Raw genomic sequence first — 8,558 nt, forward strand, 5'->3', positions numbered from 1 at the left:
AGGATTATATAGCATACAATTTAATCTATTAGCTGTTCTCACCTAAAATCAAATCCCCTTGAGGCACACATCGGACTTCCCCATCCTTCCGCATCACCCACCAAGTGCACCCAGGCCCTTGAGCAAAAGCAATCCCCTGAACGGGTTTGCCTTTGCCTGAGGCAGGAGTAACCCAAACTGTTTTCCCTAGCATATTTTTTATGTGCACTACAGGGACTTTATCCCCTTCTACAGTACGTAAAAATTCTGATTGGGCAGGGCCAGCTCGATTGGCAGATCCTCTAGTGTTGACTAACCAGGTGGCCTTTGCTAGATGTGTATCCCAATGTTTGAAAGTCCCACCACCCATTGCTCTCAATGTAGTCTTTAACAATCCATTGTATCGCTCGATTTTTCCGGAGGCTGGTGCATGATAGGGGATGTGATACACCCACTCAATGCCGTGCTCTTTGGCCCAGGTGTCTATAAGATTGTTCCGGAAGTGAGTCCCGTTGTCTGACTCAATTCTTTCTGGGGTACCGTGTCGCCATAAGATTTGCTTTTCAAGGCCCAGGATAGTGTTCCGGGCGGTGGCATGAGGCACGGGATATGTTTCCAGCCAGCCGGTGGTTGCTTCCACCATTGTAAGCACATAGCGCTTACCTTGACGGGTTTGTGGGAGTGTGATATAGTCAATCTGCCAGGCCTCTCCATATTTGTATTTCAGCCATCGTCCTCCATACCAAAGAGGCTTTAACCGCTTGGCTTGCTTAATTGCAGCGCATGTTTCACATTCATGGATGACCTGTGCGATAGCGTCCATGGTCAGGTCCACCCCTCGATCGCGAGCCCATCTATATGTTGCATCTCTTCCCTGATGGCCTGAGGTGTCATGGGCCCACCGAGCCATGAATAATTCACCCTTATGCTGCCAATCCAGATCTACCTGAGCTACTTCAATTCTAGCAGCCTTGTCTACCTGTTGATTGTTTTGATGTTCCTCAGTGGCCCGGCTCTTAGGTACATGGGCATCTACGTGACGTACTTTCACAACTAGGTTCTCTAGCCGGGCAGCAATATCTTGCCACAATGCAGCAGCCCAGATGGGTTTACCTCTGCGTTGCCAGTTACTCTGCTTCCATTGCTGCAACCACCCCCACAGAGCATTTGCCACCATCCATGAATCAGTATAGAGATAAAGTATTGGCCATTTTTCTCGTTCAGCGATATCTAAAGCCAGCTGGACGGCTTTCACCTCTGCAAACTGACTCGATTCACCTTCTCCTTCTGCAGTTTCTGCAACTTGTCGTATAGGACTCCATACAGCCGCCTTCCACCTCCGATGCTTTCCCACAATGCGACAGGACCCATCAGTGAACAGGGCATATTGCCTCTCATTTTCTGGCAGTTTATTATACATTGGGGCCTCTTCAGCACGCGTTACCTCCTCCTCTAGTGATATTCCAAAATCTTTGCCTTCTGGCCAGTCTGTGATCACTTCCAGAATTCCTGGGTGACTAAGGTTTCCTATTCGACTTCGTTGTGTGATCAGTGCAACCCACTTACTCCACGTAGCATCAGTTGCATGATGTGTAGAAGGGACCTTCCCTTTAAACATCCAGCCCAGCACTGGCAGTCGAGGTGCCAACAGGAGCTGTGTTTCAGTACCAACCACTTCTGAAGCAGCTCAAACTCCTTCATATGCTGCTAATATCTCCTTTTCAGTTGGAGTATAACGGGCCTCAGATCCTCGATATCCCCGACTCCAAAACCCTAGAGGTCGACCTCGGGTCTCCCCGGGTGCTTTCTGCCAGAGACTCCAGGTAGGGCCATTCTCCCCGGCTGCGGTGTAGAGCACATTTTTAACATCTGGTCCTGCCCGGACCGGCCCAAGGGCTACTGCATGAACTATCTCCCGTTTAATCTGTTCAAAGGCTTGTTGTTGCTCAGGGCCCCATCTAAAATCGTTCTTCTTCCGGGTCACTTGGTAGAGAGGGCTTACAATCATACTATAATTTGGAATATGCATTCTCCAAAACCCTACAACACCTAAGAAAGCTTGTGTTTCCTGTTTACTAGTTGGTGGAGACATAGCTGCTATTTTGTTAATCACATCCATTGGGATGTGACGACGTCCATCTTGCCATTTTATTCCTAAAAATTGAATCTCCTGTGCAAGTCCCTTCACCTTACTCTGTTTTATGGCAAAACCGGCTTTCAGAAGAATTTGGATTATTTTCTCCCCTTTCTCAAAAACTTCTTCTGCTGTGCTGCCCCATACGATGATGTCATCAATGTCCTGCAGGTGTTCTGGAGCTCCACCTTTTTCCAGTGCATTCTGGATTAGTCCATGGCAAATGGTGGGGCTGTGTTTCCACCCCTGGGGCAGTCGATTCCAGGTGTACTGGATGCCCCTCCAAGTGAAAGCAAACTGTGGCCGGCACTCTGCTGCCAAAGGGATTGAGAAAAATGCATTAGCAATATCAATTGTGGCGTACCACTTGGCTGCTTTTGACTCCAGTTCATATTGAAGTTCTAGCATGTCTGGCACAGCAGCACTCAGCGGTGGCGTGACTTCATTCAGGCCACGATAGCCTACTGTTAGTCTCCGCTCTCCATTAGACTTTCGCACTGGCCATATGGGGCTGTTAAAGGGTGAGCGAGTCCTGCTGATCACTCCTTGGCTCTCCAGTTGACGAATCAGCGTATGGATGGGAATCAGGGAGTCTCGGTTGGTGCGATATTGCCGCCGGTGCACCGCTGTGGTAGCGATCGGCACCTGTTGTTCTTCGACCCTCAGCAACCCCACAACCGAAGGGTCCTCAGAGAGACCAGGTAAGGTGAACAACTGTTCAATTCCCTCTGTCTCCAAGGCAGCTATACCAAAAGCCCACCGATACCCCTTTGGGTCTTTAAAAATACCCTCTCCTGAGATAGTCTATGCCAAGGATGCAGGGGGCCTCTGGGCCAGTCACAATGGGGTGTTTCTGCCACTCATTCCCAGTTAGGCTTATTTCAGCCTCCAATACAGTTAGCTGTTGAGATCCCCCTGTCACACCAGAGATACAGATGGGTTCTGCCCCTTTATAACTTGATGGCATTAGGGTACACTGTGCACCGGTATCCACTAGAGCCTTATACTCCTGTGGGTGTGATGTGCCAGGCCATCGAATCCACACAGTCCAATAAACCCGGTTGTCCCTTTCCTCCACCTGGCTGGAGGCAGGGCCCCTCTAATCCTGGTCAGAGTATTTATTACTCACTTCTTGTAAAAATGACTTAGAGGTCCCTTCAAGAGGGTCAGAAGCCCTTCTACTTTGTCTGGAAACCGGAGCGGCATCTTTCCTGGAAGAATCCCCTTTTCTGGTTGTTTTTCCTTTCAATTCACGTACCCGTGCATCTAGGACCGAGGTGGGTTTTCTATCCCACTTCCTCATGTCCTCTCCGTGGTCACGCAGGTAAAACCACAGGGTACCCCGTGGTGTATACCTTCTATATTCTCTCTCTTGATCAGAGGAACGCTCACTCCTAATAGCTGAGATATTGGTCTGTACAGGTGGGGAGTAGGAGGTTTTGATCAGTTCGATCAGTTCTTCGGACTTTTCGGACAGTTTTTCCACAGCCGAGACACAGGCTCGTAGGGATGAAGAGAGATTTTCTTCATATTGCCGGAGTTGGCGAGCCATTTCATCCACTGTCGGTGCCTCTTCGTCTTTCCAAGTTAGTACTGCCAATGGGTTGGCATACGATGATGGTGCACTCCGTACAAACTTCCGCCACATGGGTCGTGTGCATTGAACTTCATCTGGATCTTTGGGTAATTGTAAACTGTCCGGGTCATAATAAATCATCTCTAGCACGGCTAATTCCCTCAGGTACTGGATACCTCTTTCCATGGAGGTCCACTTGCCTGGTTGACATATAACGTCTTCCTTGAAGGGATACCTTTCCTTCACACTTGACAGGAGTCGCCTCCAGAGGCTGAGGGCTTGTGTCCCTTTTCCAATCGCCTTATCAATGCCACCTTCCCTAGCAAGTGATCCCAGCTGCTTGGCTTCCTTACCCTCTAATTCCAGGCTACTAGCCCCATTGTCCCAGCATCGGAGCAGCCAGGTGATAATGTGCTCACCTGGACGACGGCTGAAATCTTTTCGCATATCCCGCAGCTCACTCAGGGATAGAGATCGGGTGATTACTTCTGGTTCTGCCTCTTCCTCCTGTTCTCGTGATGGCCCTGGTTCATCTTCATCCTTCGCTACACGAGCTGATTTTTTTGTGTATTTCTTCTTCTGTATAGGGGCGATTGATACTGGCACAGATTGGTTCTCTGGTTCAGCCGCAGTGCCTGTCGCAGGGGTCGGAGTAGCCGCAGTGCCTGTCGCAGGGGTCGGAGTAGCCGCAGCGCCTGTTGCAGGGGTCGGAGTAGCCGCAGTGTCTGTTGTCGGGGCTGGAGTAGCCGCCTTGCCTGTCGCTAGGGTTGCAGTAGCTGCAGTGTCTGTTGTGGGGGCTGGAGTAGCCGCCTTGCCTCTTGCCAGGGTTGCAGTAGCTGCTGTGTCTGTTGCAGGGGTTGGAGTAGCCGCAGTATCTGTCGGTCTGTTTTCCCTCCCTTCCCCCTGAGGGTGCTGCATAGTATTGAGCAGTGTTTGGTAGATACTAGCCAGGGCCCAGCACAGTGCGATAGGTTGTGCCTCTTTGGAATAGCCACAGCATTTTCCTTTCAGATAATCTATCATTTTATCAGGGTCCTGTAGTTGTTCAGGAGTGAAGTTCCAAACCATTGGAGGTGAGAAGTTCTCTAGATACCTGCCCATTTTCTCCCACATGCCATGCCACCCATGGTTATTAAGCCTCGGGGCAGATTTCCGAAAGGTATTCTTAAACAGTTGTTTAACCTTAAACAAGGCCTGGAACACATTCAGGAGACATAGCAATAGGAACATGCTGGTTTGAACATCCCAAGGATATTCAAAATTCTCAAGAGCCACTGTAATTTGCCTGGAGGAGAAGGGGAAGGTGAAGAAATGTGTCTCCCCTGTGGCTTGGCTCTCCGATGAGAAAAGGTACAAGGTGTAATTATTAATAGTTTCTGATAGACGGCTCCCGAAGTACGGAGGTGACGGCAATGCTGAGTACAAATACCAGATTAGTTCCACAACCAGCAATTCTATCATATCATAAGCCAGTGTTACAAAGTACAACACCATGATAACTCTGGCCCAGTTCCCACGGGTGATAAACAGCACAGCAGGGAGCATATACTGCAAGTAAGGTATCACATAACGCACCTTTAAGAACAAGTGCACCAACTTTGAGAGCAAATACATCAACATTGTGACCAGCAACTATTGAACTAATATAATGTATGTTTATAACAAATTTGTTCTAACACATTCCAGTCAGATTTGTCGTTATCTCAACCCGTTGTGCCCCACGTTGGGCGCCAAAAAGGACTGTCGTGGTTTAACCCCAGCCAGCAGCTAAGCACCACGCAGCCGCTCGCTCACTGCCCCCCCACCCCTGGGATGGGGGAGAGAATCAGGAAAAAAAAACTTGTGAGTTGAGATAAAGACAGTTTAATAGGACAGAAAGGAATGAAAAACAATGATAATGATAATAATAATAATATGACAATATCAATACTAAAAGAATTAAACTATACAAAGCAAGTGGTGCACAATGCAATTGCTCACCACTCGTTGACCGATGCCCAGTTAGTTCCCGAGCCGCGATCCGCGCCGCTCCGCCAACTCCCCCCTGTTTATATACTGGGCATGACGTTCCATGGTATGGAATACCCCTTTGGCTAGTTCAAGTCAGCTGCCCTGGCTCTGCTCCCTCCCAGCTTCTTGCACACCTGCTTGCTGGCAGAGCACGGGAAACTGGAAAGTCCTTGGCTGAAGATAAGTGCTACTTAGCAACAACTAAAACATCGGAGTGTTATCAACATCATTCTCACACTAAATCCAAAACACAGCACTATAGCAGCTACTAAAAAGAAAATTAACTCTGTCCCAGCCGAAACCAGGACAAGGGGGAAGAATCACCTCCCTCGACCTGCTGGCCACGCTTCTTTTGATGCAGCCCAGGATATGATTGGCTTTCTGGGCTGCAAGCGCACATTGCTGGCTCATGTCCGATTTTTCATTCACCAGTACCCCCAAGTCCTTCTCTGCAGGGCTGCTCTCAATCCCTTCATCCCCCAGCCTGTATTGATACTGGGGATTGCCCTGACCCAGGTGCAGGACCTTGCACTTGGCCTTGTTGAACTTCATGAGGTTCACATGGGCCCACTCCTCAAGCCTGTCAAGGTCCCTCTGGAGGGCATCCCTTCCCTCCAGTGAATCAACTGCACCACTCAGCTTGGTGTCGTCCACAAACTTGCTGAGGGTGCACTCAGTCCCACTGTCTCTGTCATTGATGAAGATATTAAATAGTATTGGTCCCAGTACGGACCCTTGAGGGACACCACTCGTTACTGGTTTCCACTTGGACACTGAGCTGTTGACTGTAACTCTTTGGACACGGCCATCCAGCCAATTCCTTACCCATCTAACAGTCCATCTGTCAAATCCATAGCTCTCCATTTTAGAGGTAAGAATGTTGTGGGGGACCATATCAAAGGCCTTACCAGAAGTCAAGATAGATGACATCTGTAGCTCTTCCCTTGTCCACTGATGAAGTCTCTCCATCATAGAAGGCCACTAGATTAGTCAGGCACGATTTGCCCTTGGCAAAGCCATGTTGGCTGTCTCTAATCACCTCCCAGTCTCCCATATGTTTCGATATGTCTCCCAGGAGGATCTGCTCCATGATCTTACTGGGCACAGAGGTGAGGCTGACAGGTCAGTAGTTCCCAGGGTCCTCCTTTTTACCCTTTTTAAAAATGGGCGTGATGTTTCCCTTTTTTCCAGTCACCGGGGACTTCACCTGACTGCCATGACTTTTCAAATATCATGGAGAGTGGCTTGGCAACTACATCAGCCAATTCCCTCAGGACCCTGGGATGCATCTTGTCAGGTCCCATGGGCTTGTGTATGTTCAGGTTCCTCAGGTGGTCTCGAACCTGATCTATGATGAGAGGGACTTCATTCCCCCTTGGGGGGAGCCTTGAGGTTCAGGGGCTTGAGAGATGTGGGAAGAGAGATTACCATTGAAAACTGAGGCAAAAAAAAAGCTGTTGATTCTCCCACTCAAATTGCCTATCTGATTAAAAAACCCCACACCTTTTATGCAAACAGTTACTTCGATTGAAATCATTTTCAGCATCAAAATGTACCACAATGATTTTTTGGCATATAGAATTTTTAAAATAAATGTCTGCCTATTAGAATTTTTACCCTGAGAACAGTGTGTGGAAAAGAGTAACAGAAGTCTATGTATTAACAGCCCACCCTTCCAGTATGTGTAAATGCCTCCCTGTACTTGGTAGTTAATGCTTTTTTTTTTTGTAATATATTCTTATACTTTTCCAATAGTGTTAATATTTGGAAGTATTAAATATTTCTCAGAAATATTAAATTTGGTAACAGTAATGTATCTACTGGCCTAATGCTATGCCACAGTGCTTGCTTTTTCTTGTAAACAATCATTTCAATAGAGGAATATTTCACATTTACCAACAGGCAACATTTATTATTATAACTATGAACTCTACATGCAGTATTACACAAAGTTATAATGGACCAATCAACAAAACCATGTTCCTATATAACTGTTATTAGCACTTTTACAAAAGTTTAATATATTGTGCATTAGGTGTTTTAGTAAATTGACAAATGAGGGCATTATTTCAAGGAGTGCAAGCTTGTATTGAAGGCATGTACACAAAACACATGAAAATATGCTAAATATGCCAAAAGCCTAAAAACACCTCAAAACAAAATTAAATTAATAAAGTAACAGCATTCTTAACCACCAGTGCTACATTCCTAGTCTTATCTTCTAACAAGAAGCAGAGAAGTGCAATCTGAAAAAACGCCCTTTATCTTTGAGCTTTAGACATACAACCTCAACTATATCACATTAACCGGATTTTTTTTCAGCAAGATTGAAGGATTTATGGCATTATAAATTTACCTAGCCAGTGTATTACTAGTTCTTCCTGAATTACTATATAAAATAAAGTAACTGTGTATATGTGGCGTTGTGCCCCCCCCCCCAACCTAACCTGTATTTCCTGTAACCCTGCTCAAGTGATAACCACCAGTGGCGGTCGTAATGGATGTGTCTGGTCGTGTCTGGTCGTGATGGATGCATCCGGCTCAAAGTGGATTCGGGGGAGACAGATAACAACACAATAGACAAGGGCTAATTTGAGCAATGCGCCCACCTAACCGCAGTGCTGGTCAATGTCCGACTCAAGCCAAAGTTGGAAGAAGCTAACATCTGTAGTCGGTATGCAAATATGACTATGAGTCAATTATCTTACTGCATAAATAGTGGACAGCCCAGGGCCCGTTGAGCTCTCCTGCACGGCAGCAGGCTGCACACCAGGATCTCCCCTTGAGTAGGGACGCCTCTCAAGGTTACTCCTCAAGTTTGAGAGAATCCTTGCCGCAACAGATTCTCGGTAAGTGATT

This window comes from Gymnogyps californianus, unplaced genomic scaffold, assembly GCF_018139145.2.
Source record: "Gymnogyps californianus isolate 813 unplaced genomic scaffold, ASM1813914v2 HiC_scaffold_99, whole genome shotgun sequence".
Lineage (NCBI taxonomy): Eukaryota > Metazoa > Chordata > Aves > Accipitriformes > Cathartidae > Gymnogyps > Gymnogyps californianus.